This window comes from Patagioenas fasciata, chromosome 12 (assembly GCF_037038585.1).
Source record: "Patagioenas fasciata isolate bPatFas1 chromosome 12, bPatFas1.hap1, whole genome shotgun sequence".
Lineage (NCBI taxonomy): Eukaryota > Metazoa > Chordata > Aves > Columbiformes > Columbidae > Patagioenas > Patagioenas fasciata.
In genome coordinates this window covers 1092644-1107344 of record NC_092531.1, presented here as the reverse complement: position 1 = coordinate 1107344, position 14701 = coordinate 1092644, and the positions used below count along the sequence as shown (strand labels likewise).

Genomic DNA, 14701 nt, shown 5'->3' with positions numbered 1-14701 from the left:
TCTGAATTTAGGGCAAGGTCATGAAAAGCGCCGTGGTTTCAAGGGTGAAGTTTCTTCACTGTTCATGTTTCTACTCTGCAGTGGGGCAGGAAAAGGGGGCAGGTAATGGGACGTCCCGTCATATTTGATAGGGTTTTAGTTGTGTGAAAGTACCTGGTAAACTCTGCTGGAAGAAAGGAAGAGTTTCTGCTATGTCTTTACTATATGTTCTCTCTTACCCTGGGCCTAAAGGGATCCTGTACATCAACCCGTCGGATCTGGGCTGGAATCCTCCAGTGAGCAGCTGGATCGACAGGCGAGAGATCCAGTCCGAAAGAGCCAACCTGACCATTTTGTTTGATAAGTACCTGCCCATTTGCCTGGACACCCTCAGAACAAGGTGCCATCTGATGAGTGATTGTGTCACCCGTGGTGAGGGCATGGGGACACCTGCCACTGTCCAGCCCAGCTGTGCTGCGCTGGGTTGTGCTGCACATGATCCTCCTTGCCCCTGGAAGCCCTGAGCATCATTGGCTTAAGCTCAGAGAACCAGCAGGGCGAGGTGGGCAAAGTGACGCTCCTGCCTGTATCGTGTTGGTCAGATCTGGTTTTCATCTGATTTTGATTTGATTTTTATTGTATTTCCTGTATCAACTCTCTATCTCTTGGAAAATAATTCCGGCAGATCCCAAAGAGAAAGCTTTTCAGCCTCCTGATGTGTCAGGCTAGACCTGAGCCCACTCCACAAGTTATTTTTCATTAAGAACTTGGGTATTTGGAAGGGTCCTAGTGCTTCTTGGCTTGATTTGGCTTTAAAGCAGTGTCCACAGGGAAGTCATGTGGTTCTTGCTTATCATCATGTGAAACCATTCTCTTTCTCATACTGTGATGAGGACTGGCCAAAGTAGAGTCCCAGAAAACTTAAGGGAGCATCTCCCATCCTCTACTTGCTTCCTATAGTTGCACTTTCCTTTAAAAACAAAAGAAAAATCAGTGAGCATGGGAGATGTCAGCCAAAAGGGGGATGTGTCAGAAGGGTCTGGAATCAGGACTTAAACATTGTGCTAGGGAACTTCTCTCTGTGGGACCAAGTTGGTTTTGACTGTTGGTAGCAAAGTCAATCGGACGTTTCCCATTCTGTTTGCTGAACATTGTCTCAGAGCATGAAATCCACGGGATTAGCTGCAGGCAACCCTGAGCTGAGTGTTTTGGTAGCTTGCTTAATTCAGAAATCGTAGAACCAACCTTTCAAATAGCTATAATTACTTTATGGAGGACTTCAGTGCAGCTACAATATTAGTTTGGAATTCTGTAAGTGTAGCTTAAATGAATGTAAAATGGCAAGATGAAAGGGTTTATTTTATTACTCCTCTATTTGACCGCTTTTGAACTCATCGTGCTCGCAGGAAATCATTGCCTTTAGCAAGTCTTCCATTCTGCTTCTTTCAAGAAGATCAAAGTTTTAAAATGCTTGAAACTTCTGATTATTGTTATTACTTGTATATGTGCCGGTGCCAGCGGGTCTGAGTGTGAGAATGGGTGTTCTCTTTATTGTACCTGGGAATAGGACACGTACCGCTGACAAGCAGAATGCCAGTATTCTGAAAGAGCATTTCTAGTCTTCCTGGGTTGTGATGGACGTATTGCTTTCTAATTTCCATCCCTTAGATTTAAGAAGATTATTCCCATTCCTGAACAGAGTATGGTTCAGATGTTGTGCTACCTCCTTGAATGTCTCCTGGCAGAGGAGAACACACCTCCTGACTGTCCCAAGGAGCTTTATGAACTTTACTTTGTCTTTGCTGCCGTCTGGGCCTTTGGTGGATCAATGTTTCGAGATCAGGTAAGACGGAAGATGCCTCTTCAGCATCTTTCACACAGTTTGTTTGTGTGGTTTTGTGTTGTTTTGATTTCTTCATACTTTCTGAAACATAGTGCTATGCCAGTAATGCTGTTTTCCTGGGGCTCTCATATAGGTGATAATAAACTAGAAACACAACAATTCCTTTTACGAAAGGCCTCGTTATCCAGGGTGTAACACCACCGGAGAACAGCTGAGGGGTCAGTGGTAAAGGTGGAGGGATGTTTGCTTATGCAGATGCATTTCACTGGGGAGAAACATAAGGTTAACTTATAGAAGCCTGTGGATGTGCATAATGTGATCAAATTAAGACTGATTTATCAGATGGATGTATCAGTGGAGCAGTCTTTCAGCCTTCTGACTGCACAGGTAGACGTGCTACATAACACAAACCAGCCGGTGTTTTGTCACCAGGGCAGAGCAGAGCCGGAGGAACAACCTCCCTTGACCTGCTGGTCATACTTTTCCTAAGGCACCCCAGGTGCCATTGACTTTCGTGGCCACAGGGGCACACCTACTCTTGGGTGGTTGCATCCCCTAGTCAGAGGACGCCTTATCCTCAGATCTAAAGTGTGTAGTCCTGATGTCTGGGTCTGCCCACACTGCACTGCTGTCAAGGGCTTGGAGATCCACGTCTGATCTCCGCTGGGCTTGTGTCAAACTCTGTGTTGTCTGGACTATGCGGGAGGTCTCTCCACGAATGTAACACCAGGCACCCCTCCCCAGCTCGGGTGGAGGCACTGCCGTTCTTGATGGCTGCTCAAGTGCTCCCAGGGGTCTCTTTGTGTGTTTTCATGTACCTTAACGCCAGACCTAGAGTGTCTGCTGGTCTCTTCAGATTTGCTCCATGCCAAGGATCAGATGCTTCAGGAAGTGCTGAACAACACAGCTCAAGCTCAGCTGGGTGCTCACTTGGTGCCATCACACCTTGTGACCATTGAATGAGCTGTGCGAGACCAGCTTCCTTGGTCCTTGTGGAGCCTCCATTTCCCATGTGCCAGCTGGGAAATACTCAGCCTTAGTGTTGCCAGTCTAGGATGACTTAAAGAAACAAAACAAAACACAATAAAGCCTGGGAAGCACTACTTGTCTTTGCTTCAGCAGTACAAGCGCAAGTATGCTGGTGTGCGGTGCTGTGGCAGCTGGCCGCTGTGTTCCCCATGCCGCACAGTCAGTCTCGGGTGCATCAGGCCGGGCTCCTGCCTGCGGTAGTGGCTCTGGGTGGGCTGCAGGAGCAGCTGCAGGCACAGCGACCCTCCGGGAGGCTCCGCCGGGAGCCTGGCTGTGCGTTACTGCCCGCGATGCTCTGTAAATGTCAGAGCTGAGAGTGCGAGGATACAGCAGTCCGAGCAATGGGGAGCCTGATGAAAAATGATCCAATATAAAATCTGTTTATTGCTTTCCACCGAAGGTGCCCTTCGCGCTGACCTTTCGCGGCCGAAATGTCAGGAGAAACAGTCTGGGAGGCTTCCCACTGCTTGGTGCTTGTTGGTGGGTAGCGGGGCCCCTGTATAAAAACAGATGATAGATTTGCCATTTCCTGGCTCTGAAATTAGCGGTAATCCATATGGGGTTTTTATTAAGGAAGTGGTTTGAATTCCACACCGTTCTGGCAATAGAGCTGGGGCTGGAGTGGCTTCATTTAACCGCGGGGTCAGGGAGGGCGGGCAGCGCGGCACAGCGCGCTTGCAGGCGGTTTGGCTGTGCGGGGTAAGGGCACCCTTGTGGGAAAGCTTTTAGCAGCCACGCACGTCCCGCTCCACTGCGGGCTACTCTGCTGCCGCTGCTGAGGAGTTATAACAACAGGAGAATGGAGAATTACAGGGATTCTGCCTCTCTGAATAGCATGAGTCTGCAAAATCGTGGATACTATTAATGTGTTTTTCAAATCCACTGGTCTTTTGAGGGACTGTGGCTCAGGAGGCTTTATGGAGGACACTTGGTTCAGTTCAGCAACAAACCCAGGTTTCCTTATGGAGGCCGAGCAGCCTATGGACAATGTGTTGGTGACCCCACATTGTATGGCTATGGGGAGGAGAGACCCGCAGACACCCCAGGAACAAACTGTGCTGTTAAAACGGGCTAAATGATGCGTCCGGTATTTCACAAACATCTTTCTCACAGCAATTTTCCTCTCCTCCTCCCCTCCACCTCTCTCCAGTTCCCATTGTCCACATGGGAAGGTGTTTGGGCAGAATGGCTGGCCCAATGTCATACAGGAGACCTAGGGCAGAGGAGGGGACTAAGCACATTTTGTGAGTCCTGACCCAGCATCTAAAGCAAAACTGTCACCCCAGTTGAAAAAATTCAGATGCTCCAAAATCTCCATGTGTAGAAAGATACAATGGGGAAAAGCAAGGAAACGGGTGCTTTGAGGGGAATGTGGCAGCGCAGAATCACGGCGGGGTCAAAGGGGCAGACCCTCGCTGCTGCTTTGGTACGCTGGTGTCTGCAATCCTGCTTGTCTGAAACGTTGTGGCTTGAAAAGAAGCCAGAAGACAACAACTCACTCTGAATAGAGTGGTGTGATTGATGAGGAAAGGCTTTGGTATGCATGCTGTGACTAACCATGAGCACAGATGTAGACGGATGTTGTGTCCTTGTCTGTTGGAAGAAGTAGGCACCAAGAATCAATCAAGTGGTCTGTTTAGTCATAGGCACGTATTTCTCTTTTTCAAATTGATCCATCTATCTAGTCTCAGACATACCAAGAGTGATCAACACAGAGGATGAATTATTTAGATGAATAAATAGGACTGATGAGCAGAAATGAAGAAAATGAAAAATTAGGCTTAATAGCAGGAAAAATGATAAGAACTTTATGCTGTGGAATATATTTTAAGGACTAATCCCGCTCTGGTGGACTGGGATAGATAACATTCTCCATTACTAATTAATTGATCCAGATTAGTGTATTTTCTCCACTTTTTGTCTTATAGCTTGTGGACTACAGAGTGGAGTTCAGCAAGTGGTGGGTGGCAGAATTCAAGACTATCAAGTTTCCCTCTCAGGGCACAGTCTTTGACTTCTACATTGATCCAGAAACGAAGAAGTTTGAACCTTGGTCTAAACTTATTCCTCAGTTTGAATTTGATCCAGAAATGCCCTTACAGGTATGTGAACCTTGCACGTATTTTGTCTGGGAAGAGCACATGCATTTTAGTGACTGTATGCAGGCATTTCAATTGAAGTCTCATTCGAGGTCAAGCACTTCAGAATAAGAATGGCATTCCGTCCTGGTTTTGTTAAAAACAAGTTTCTCTTTTAGTGAATTTGCCTGTCAGGTAAAACCTTCATATCAGCTGCGTTTTCCTGGAGAACCAGATCCATGTTTTGGTAAACATAGCAATGGAATGTGAGGTTATTGATAAGGACAGATTCGCATCTCGCGAGAGGGGCAATGAGAAACAGGTGACCAAGAAACTGACAAACAGAGTAAAACATCCCATTCACGTGAATACTTCATATAAAAGTGGGAGATCACGAGGATCTCGTCCATTTTGCTTATGGCCGAGATTAGGAGAGGACCTTGCTGGTCGTCCCTGCGAACTGAGGCCTCATGACAGACTGAATCCAGCTCCGGTTGGCTGCACAGTCCAGTCCAGGACTTCAGGTGCCAGCTCTGCAGTTGCTGGGGCTTTCAAGATTGGTTTTGTATATTTTGTATTATTTTCTCTATTCTTATTAGTAGCATTAGTAAAACATCTTTAATTTTTCCAATTCTCTTCTATCTATCCTTCTTTCCCTCCCAATCACCTGTCCTGAGTGGGAATGGGGGAGAGAGAGGGGCTGAAGGTGGGGGAGAGGGGGCTAACAACACATCTGCCATGGTTGTATTGTCACCCCACAATCAAAACCCTTGACACATTCTTTATGAAGTACAACTCAATTACCCATCTTTCTTTACTGTACTTTGACTGTGAAGACTCATCCTCCATCCATCTTCCAGAGCTGAGTGATGTACATGAGGCGCAGGCTCAGAGACACCTATGAGCCAGGGCTGGTGTGCCCAGGGTGCGGGATGGAGGTGCGTTTGGCCTGCAGAGAGAAGCAGGATGTGGGACAACGTAGTGACAAAGTCCCTGAGACACCATCTCGTCATTCTGCGTGGCTGAAAATAGGGTTGTTTATATGATTTGGACGAAAAATGAGAGTTGCTGCAGGTAGTGAATTGCGTTTGCCAGCTATGCCTTTCTTTCCTTTTAGAGGTGCCACAGTGAGCAGATGACTTGTAAAAATTGTTACCATTTTAGCAAAATGTGTGTTTGCGGGGAGATCCAGATGTTGCTCTCAGCATCCCGCTGTCATTGTTTCGTCTGTACAGATAGTTTGACTTGAATGGTTGGTAGCAGTGTATTGTTCCCTTCCTAGCGCCATCTAGAAACTCAGGTCACCGCACTCATTCCTGGCTCTCCCAGTTTGATGTCTCCTCAGAACATGGCAGTGGGGTGGTGCCACAGATGGGTACACTTACCTGCTCGTTTTGCCCCTCTCAGGCTTGCCTGGTGCCCACCACCGAGACGGTCCGTGTGCGGTACTTCATGGACAGGCTCCTGGAGCGCCGGCGCCCCGTGATGCTGGTGGGCAACGCCGGCACGGGGAAGTCTGTGCTGGTGGGGGACAAGCTCTGCTCACTGGATACAGACGCCTATGTGGTGAAGAAGGTCCCGTTTAACTACTACACCACCTCTGCCATGCTGCAAGGTAAGACAATGGCTGAGATGTGGGACTTCTGCCTGGCAGGTCACCAAATTCCTGGGGTGTCCGTCGGGGTTTGGAGCTGGGTGTGCACTGTGGGCACTGCACTGGCACCCACTGACTCTTAAATCCCACTGTGAAACTCACTGGTCCGCAGACTCCTGGTTTTATGGAAAATGGCATTTCCCAACATGAGGGATTGAATTCTGAACACCACGACTCTGGTTCAGGGCTGTGCAAAGCACACACTTAAATCTGCTGCTGTTCTCTACAGCACACAGCTCGTACTTGACTTGAGGTGTGTCTTTAATACGCTTGAATTTAAGCCCGTGCTGAATAGAATGGGTTGCTTGGCTGGGATCTAAGCTGTCCTCAGAGTGCAATGATGGGAATTGCATCCCAGTTGTCAGTGAGGACAGTGCTAATGGGGATGTGCAGGTGCTGCTGGTTCCTGGTCTGTCCCCCGCATCCTGATGCAGCCCCGTGTGCTCCCACGGAGCGGGTGCCACATCCCACCGCCCCAGGGGACACGGCTGCTGACCCTGGGAGGCTCTGACCTGGGGAAGCCCATGAGAATATCTTTGATGAGGATTTTGGCACATCAGTGAAAGATGAAGTTTGAGACCAGGATAAGGTCAGTTCTGCTGTGTAGTCTTTTCACAGATGAAGAGAAAGAGGGAATTGTTGAAAAGTGACTCATTTTGGAATGGTATTTTCACTTTCAGTTGACCTAAAGAGAGAGGATAATTTTCTACATGTATTTATTAATCAGGAATGAAACAACCTTGCTTGTTTTGAGTTGAACAACAGCTGTGGGTCACTGTAAACCAAAATAACTTCCTTTATGGAGTTTGGTCTGACCCAAGTGTCCTGAAATCCCTTTACTCCCTCTACAGGACCAGCACCAGTGAGACCAAGGTTTTAACCTTCACCATGTGGGTTTTTCCAGGCCAGGTGGCCCTGGGGCGAACACGCTCACGGCCATGAGCATCACAGCCCCTGTCTGTGCTCTGCTGGGCTCCCGACACTGCAGATGTTTTAAGGAAGGTGTCAGAGTTTAAAGTTGCCCTGTGGGACTGATCCACTCGCAGAGGTGACAGCACAGGCTCAGCCCACGCTGTGTCACCTGGGGCTGTGTCGTGGAGTCACGGCAGCTTTCTGGGGCAGGTCTGAAGGGTTTTGGGTCTTGCTAGTGTGTGATGGCTGCAGTCTCCCTCCTCCCTCCCAGGTGCCCCTTTGCTTTTTTCCCTGTGTTGGGGTCTCTGCAAAATGCCCTTGAGCTGCTAAATGGGCTGAGCTGTCTGTCTGTCTGTCTGTCTGTCTGTCTGTCTCTCTGTCCAGCTGCCTGGGTGGGGGACAAAGATGCTGAGGGACCTAGAGATTCTTTCTTATGGGGAGAGACTGAGAGCTCTGGGGCTGTTGAGCTGGAGAAGAGAAGCTGAGAGGGATCTGATCAATGGGATCAATATGTCAGGGTGGCTGTCAGAGGATGGACCAGAGTCTGTTCAGTGGTGCCCAACGCCAGGGTGAGGGGCAGCGGGCACAGACTGAAACACAGGAGGCTCCATCTGAACATGAGCAGAAACTTGTTTGCTGGGAGGTGCCAGAGCCTGGCCCAGGCTGCCCAGAGCGGGTGTGGAGTCTCCTCTGAGACATTGAAACCCGCCTGGACCCACCTGTGTGATCTGCTCTGTGACCCTGCGTGAGCAGGGCTTGGACTGGGGGATCTGCAGAGGTCCCTTCAGCCCAACCAGCCTGGGATCCTGTGATTCTGTGAATGTGCAGCCGTTTGTCTCCAGCTGGATGGGCGAGTGTGTGCAGGTGTTATTTGTACAGGCAGACCTGGCACCGTGTCCCTGGTCATGAGCTGTGGGCTGAGTCAGTGATTTTCTTCCCCTGCACAGAGGACCAAGTTGTCTTGTGTGTGGATGAAGATGTGGTGGTGAGATTTGCATTGAGAAGCATGATTTATACTGCTTGGCCTGGATCCCTGCTGCTCATTTTTTAGAGTTAATTTGTCCCTTTTTGTGTAGTTTGTCACTTGGCTGCTTTATTCTTTTCCCCAGCAGGCACATCTTTAAATTTGTAAAACATGGGCACAAAGTAATTTTGGATTTTTTCTTACTTAAAAAAGATCCTAACCTGAGTTCCAGTAGTTCCTTAGACAAGGTGCCTGTTGCTGCAGAGATGTATAAGATGCAGCCCTTAGGGGAAGCAGAGTTGTTGTTCAACCCATCCCTGCATCCTGTGGCTTCCAGAAGCGCCATGTGCACAGGGGTTAAAAGGAGCCCAACACTCTCTCTGCCTGAACCTGGGGCCAGTTTGGGGATTTTCTGTAGTTTATTGTGACTAAATACCACATTCTGTGGCATTTGCCCTGGGCCTCGCTCTGCTTCGTGCCCTCTTGGGCCTCTGCCCCTCCATCAGATGTAGCCCTGACTTCTGTCATTCAGAGAAATTGCAATAAATCTTGTGGTTTTTTTTGTTTGGGTTCTTTTTTTCCCTCTCCCTTGCTCACCAACCAGAAGGTACGAGGTGTCCAGACTGTTTCTTTGAGGTGCTAGTTTGAGTATGTGTCAGGATCTCACACAGACACACCGCCCCTTATTATTATTGTGAGATACGGCTTTGAATTAAAATACCACTTCCATGAACATGTCACTTGATCCCCAGTAATTGCATTTCAGTGTGATGAATCTCTTGCATACTTGTTTAACCTCAAAAAGGGCTGATTTTATATGTTAATTAGGGACTAATTAAATTTAAATTAAATGCTTATTTGAAACACTTAATTTAACTTGCTACCAGAAATTTCAAATATTGTGGTTTTATTGAACGGGGAGAGAGGCTCCGCTGAGGAAAGATTCATCATTTTTCGTAGCACAATCCATTCCTTTGTGCAGCAACTGTCTGTGACAAGAAATCAGCTGCATTTTGAGTGGTGAGCAAGGCAAGCTGTCTGCAGTGCACCCAAGCAGGAAAAACCCAGCGTTTTGAAAGGTCTGTGATCTGAAACAAACCAACGGAATATAAATCTTCCTTAACAACTTTTGCACGTGATAATAAATGGCTTAAAAAAACTCCCAGTCCCGTTTACATTTGCCAGTCTTCCCTAATTACAAAGAATTGCTACTTACCGTGTGCTGCTTTATAGCACCTTATAGGTCTGTTGCCAACCCAAAACTGCTAATGAAACAAATTCTTCGAGTAAGCACAGGGCAGAAAACCCACCCGGGGTCTGGGCAGAGGAGCGTTGCTTCCGTTTGCTTTTCCACTTACTGAGACAGTAAAGGTTGCCTGGGCTGCAATCAGAGGAATCAATAACCTATAGAACATGATGTGCAGCGACGTGGGGTGATTTTTATTAAATATCAGCCCAGGATTATAAATATTCCCCACATTTTATGAGCTAGAGCAACATATGACCCCAGCCTTCTGCTAAAACAAATTAAAGTCTTCCAAGGCTTTGAAATGCGAAACTGTTCTCTCCGTGCTTTCCTTTGCGTGTGCGTGACCCTACTTGAAACTAGGTGGTAATTTGACAGCTCGTGTTGGAATTAAGTCTTGTCACATTATCTGGAGGGTTGGGTAACGCTGGTGAGAAGATCAGGGAACTTATGATTATTTGATGCATTTAAATAAAAGTGTCATGTTGGTTGTTCTGAAGATGTCCAGGAATTTGGCCCTGAGATCGCCTATTTTTGTCTAACAGGGTAAAAGATGCATATATTCACAAAACCAGCAGCTTTGCTCGTGGGCTTCTGTGCCCACAGCATCCATCTCCCTTTCTCCATCGCAGCGCCCAGTGCCTGCTGCCCTGGCCACGCTGCAGTTGCCGCATCGCCGGGGCAGGCAGCAGGGGATGCTCACTGCTCTGGCACAGCCACCTCTGCAAGCAAGATTTCGTTTAAAAAATTATGCAGAAGAGATTCAAAAGGCTTTATCTTGCATGAAAAGCTCTTGTTTGCTCTGAGGTAGACATGTTTTGTAGCAGACGAAGTTTGTTGTATTTTTGTTTGGAAGGAAGAGTTGAGAGCTTTCTGATTTAAGTCAAACCAAAGTGCTGACCAAGGGTCCCTGCAGGGCTCCCAGCTGCACTGTAGAATCATAGAATCAGTTTGGTTGGAAGAGACCTTCAGGATCATCGAGTCCAACCGTAACCCAGCTCTAGCACCTAGTCCCTGAGAACCTCATCTCCACGTCTGTCCAACCCTCCAGGGCTGGTGACTCCAGCACTGCCCTGGGCAGCCTGTTCCAATGCCCCACAGCCCTTTGGGGAAGAAATTGTTCCCCAGATCCAGCCTCAGCCTCCCCTGGTGCAACTTGAGGCCGTTTCCTCTGCTCCTGGCGCTTGTTCCTGGGGAGCAGAGCCCGACCCCCCTGGCTCCAAGCTCCTTTCAGGCAGTTCAGAGATCAGAAGGTCTCCCCTCAGCTCCTGTTCTCCAGCTGAACTCCCAGGCCCCTCAGCTGCTCCTCATACAGCTGCAGCTGGGGGACATCTCAGCTCCTTGAGGGGCCGCTGTAGCTACACACAGCACAGCATTGAGCTGGGCTGAGAAATCATTTTTATTTTGCAGCAGTTGCTCTCCCAGTAGATGAGCTTTGCACCTCTGCCTCCCTACAGGTATGCTTGAGAAACCTCTGGAGAAAAAGGCTGGTAGGAATTATGGCCCTCCAGGTACCAAGAAGCTCGTGTACTTCATTGATGATCTCAACATGCCCGAGGTGGACGCTTACGGGACAGTGCAGCCCCATACGCTGATCCGGCAGCACCTGGACTATGGCCACTGGTAGGAGCCTGCTTGGGCTTGGTTGTCGGAGACCTTTTTGTTCAGCTCCAGTGCTGGGGAGTGGGTTTGAGAGAATCTCAAAGCGTGGGTCCCTCTTCCCATTGCATACTGCTGGGCTAGAGCTGGTTGGGAGGCTCTGGGTGAACTGAGAGTTGAGCACCCTCAGGGCTTCCCCTGTCCCCAGCAAACAAATTCACTTAGAATCACAAAACGTCCTGAGCTGGAAGGGACCCGCAAGGATCATCGAGTCCAGCTCCTGTCCCTGCACAGGACAACCCCACAGTTCACACCGTGTGTCCGAGGACGTTGTCCATCGCTTCTTTAATACCGCTTGATTGCTTACTCATAGCTGGGTTGAGAGGAGCTTTGCTCTGCTCTTGCTGTGGCTTGTGACTGTGGTCCCAGTGCAAAGCCTGCGAGGGGAGCGCGATGCTCGGCCTTGCTGCCCCGCGACGCTGAGAGCAGAGGCGGCTGTGGATTTGGCCTCAGCTGGGGTGAACCCCCCTGCTGTGAGCACCTAACATTGTCTTCTGTCAGGCAGCAGCAAACAACCATTATCTAGGCAGAGGTGATTTGAAGGAAAAGCAGTGACTGTTTTGGAAGGAGATTGGTGTGTTTTACACTTTAGCCAGCAGCTCTGTGTGGGACATGAATATTTGCATCTCTCCACAGGGAATACAGGGCAGGGACGCATTGCAATTTCCACTCTCCTCAGCTGTGTGCATGCCTGAGCTCTGCCAAAAGCTTCCGAGGAACAGAGACAGTGGAGCGGAGGCAGAAATCTTGGGCTGTGGGTGTCAGGGAAGTCAGGCAGATAGAGGGTGAGGGAGCTGCGAGGGAGCGTTGGAGGCACAAGGGGCTGCAGCGAGGAGTAGGGGGATGCAGTGAGGCGCAGAGGGATGCAACGAGGTGTGGGGGATGGAGTGAGGCATAGGGGGATGCAGCGAGGTGCGGTGGGATGCAGCAACGTACAGGGGATGCAGCGAGGTGCGGTGGGATGCAGCAACGTACAGGGGATGCAGCGAGGTGCGGTGGGATGCAGCAACGTACAGGGGATGCAGCGAGGTGCGGGGGGATGCAGCAACGTACAGGGGATGCAGCGAGGTGCGGGGGGATGCAGCAACGTACAGGGGATGCAGCGAGGTGCGGGGGGATGCAGCAACGTACAGGGGATGCAGCGAGGTGCGGGGGGATGCAGCAACGTACAGGGGATGCAGCGAGGTGCGGGCGGATGCAGCAACGTACAGGGGATGCAGCGAGGTGCGGGCGGATGCAGCAACGTACAGGGGATGCAGCGAGGTGCGGGCGGATGCAGCAACGTACAGGGGATGCAGCGAGGTGCGGGCGGATGCAGCATGCCATGGGTCCCCTCCCAGACACATCGAGGCCTTCTGCCCATGTGCTCAGCAGTGCCCACTGGGCACTGTATTGCATGCAGGAAGTTATCATCTCACCAATATAATAGGCTCAGGTAGGATCTCTCAGCAAAGCATATTTTATTAACGATTTTGCAAGGTCGGGTGTTCCACCTAAAGGTAGGCACACAAAACAGGGCAAAAAGCCACTGCTTATATCCACCCCTAATCCCAACTGCAAATTCCCTCCCCAGTTCCCCGTTGGTTGGGTACGGCAGGGTTTACAGACTACCTGACACTTCCTAGCTGCCAAGGCTCAGTTTACCTGTCTCACGACTCCATTCTAATAACCCTTCCCATTATTTCTTTATTTTCATTGAAGGTGTGTTTTCTTGACTGTCTGAATTTTAACCACTGGAATGGTTTTCAATTCCTCCACACCCGCTCTGGGCAGCCTGGGCCAGGCTCTGGCACCTCCCAGCAAACAAGTTTCTGCTCATGTTCAGATGGAGCCTCCTGTGTTTCAGTCTGTGCCCGTTGCCCCTCACCCTGGCGTTGGGCACCACTGAACAGAGTCTGGTCCATCCTCTGACACCCACCCTGAGATATTGATCCCATTGATCAGATCCCTCTCAGCTTCTCTTCTCCAGCTCAACAGCCCCAGCTCTCTCAGTTTCTTGTCACAAGAAAGGTGCTCCAGATCCCTTAGCATCTTTGTAGCCACCGCTGGACTCTCTCCAGTAATTCCTTGTCCTTCTTAAACCAGGGAGCCCAGGACTCCCTGTCCTCCCCCGGCAGCAGCAGCCTGCTGACCCTTGTCATGTCCCACCTGGCGCTATGGTTGGGGGAAGTGTGACTGAGATTTGTCAGTCCCCTGGGTTGGAAAAAAGTACGTACAATCCTGAAGGTCCACAAACAAAAGACCTTTATTTTTTGTAGCTTGGTCCAATTGGCAAATGACTCAGTGGCAGAAGGATTTATGTTACTTAAGCTCAATCGATAAACAGTTTAGCAGCGAAAAGATTCACATGAAAGAGTTTTGTGGCACAAGTGGGGCTCTAAACCTTATGTTACTGTATTACTCACAAAAAGGAAGGCAAAGAAATAGGAATATAGGAAGGAAAGAGAGAGGAAGAAAAGAAGGGGAAAGGAAGGGGGAAGGAAATGGGAAGGGAAGGAAAAGGAAAGGGAAAGGAAAGGTCTCACCACCCTTAGGGCTCCGTGGTGTGTTTGAGGGGTTTGTAGTCTCAGGTCCAGTTCCTATGCAGGAATGCTTGGGTCTGTAGTCAGGGTTCAGCACCCTGTGGTGTGTGGTTCGGTTCCCGTGGTCAGCCCGGTGGGTGGAAGGGTCCCCAGGGTGGCACCCTGCCCGTGCTGGCACAGGTTTTATAGGGTTTATAGCCCTCGGGATCACCTGGGCTTTTGTGCAGGCGTCACTGGGGGTGATTGTGGAAGATGGGGGAGGCCCGAAGGGTCTCTCAGCCTGGGCCTTGACACCGTGTCGGGCCTGTCAGCGCACAGGCTGCGTGTCCTTCAACACAGCACTGCCTGTGTCACCCAGCCTTTGTCTGTGGCTGTCACCTCGGCCTTGACATGTAAATCACCATTCACCTGCTCACGATGGCCCGTCTCCCATGACTGGGTGTTGCAGGGCTGGGTTTGCCACAGTGTTTGAGAGTCACCCTTGTAGTCTCTCACACCCTGTCCCGGGTTGGGATCAAACCAGAGACACTCCTGCTGTTTTCTGCCATTTCCATGCAAGTGAAGAGTATGGCCCAGGGGCTTTGCTCAGTGCTTATTACTGATAGAAATATTAGCTACAGGTTGTTGAAGCTGAAGGATTTCCACCAGGAGCAGGACTCGCGTGTGCCAGGCCGTGTACAGATAGGCCGGCAACCTGGGCCTGGGCCTCATCTTGGCAAGACGCAGAATTTGACCCCCTGAAGACAAGCGGCCTCTGGCAGCCCAGGGACATGTACTGAGAGAGGCAGTGGCCGTGGTCACTGTGCTGCTGCTTG

General features: G+C 49.8%; 1 pseudogene; it reads left to right on the top strand.

Annotated features, from left to right (window-relative positions):
* LOC136115906 (dynein axonemal heavy chain 9-like) overlaps positions 1 to 14701 on the top strand; it is a 119392-nt pseudogene that overhangs the window by 63986 nt on the left and 40705 nt on the right.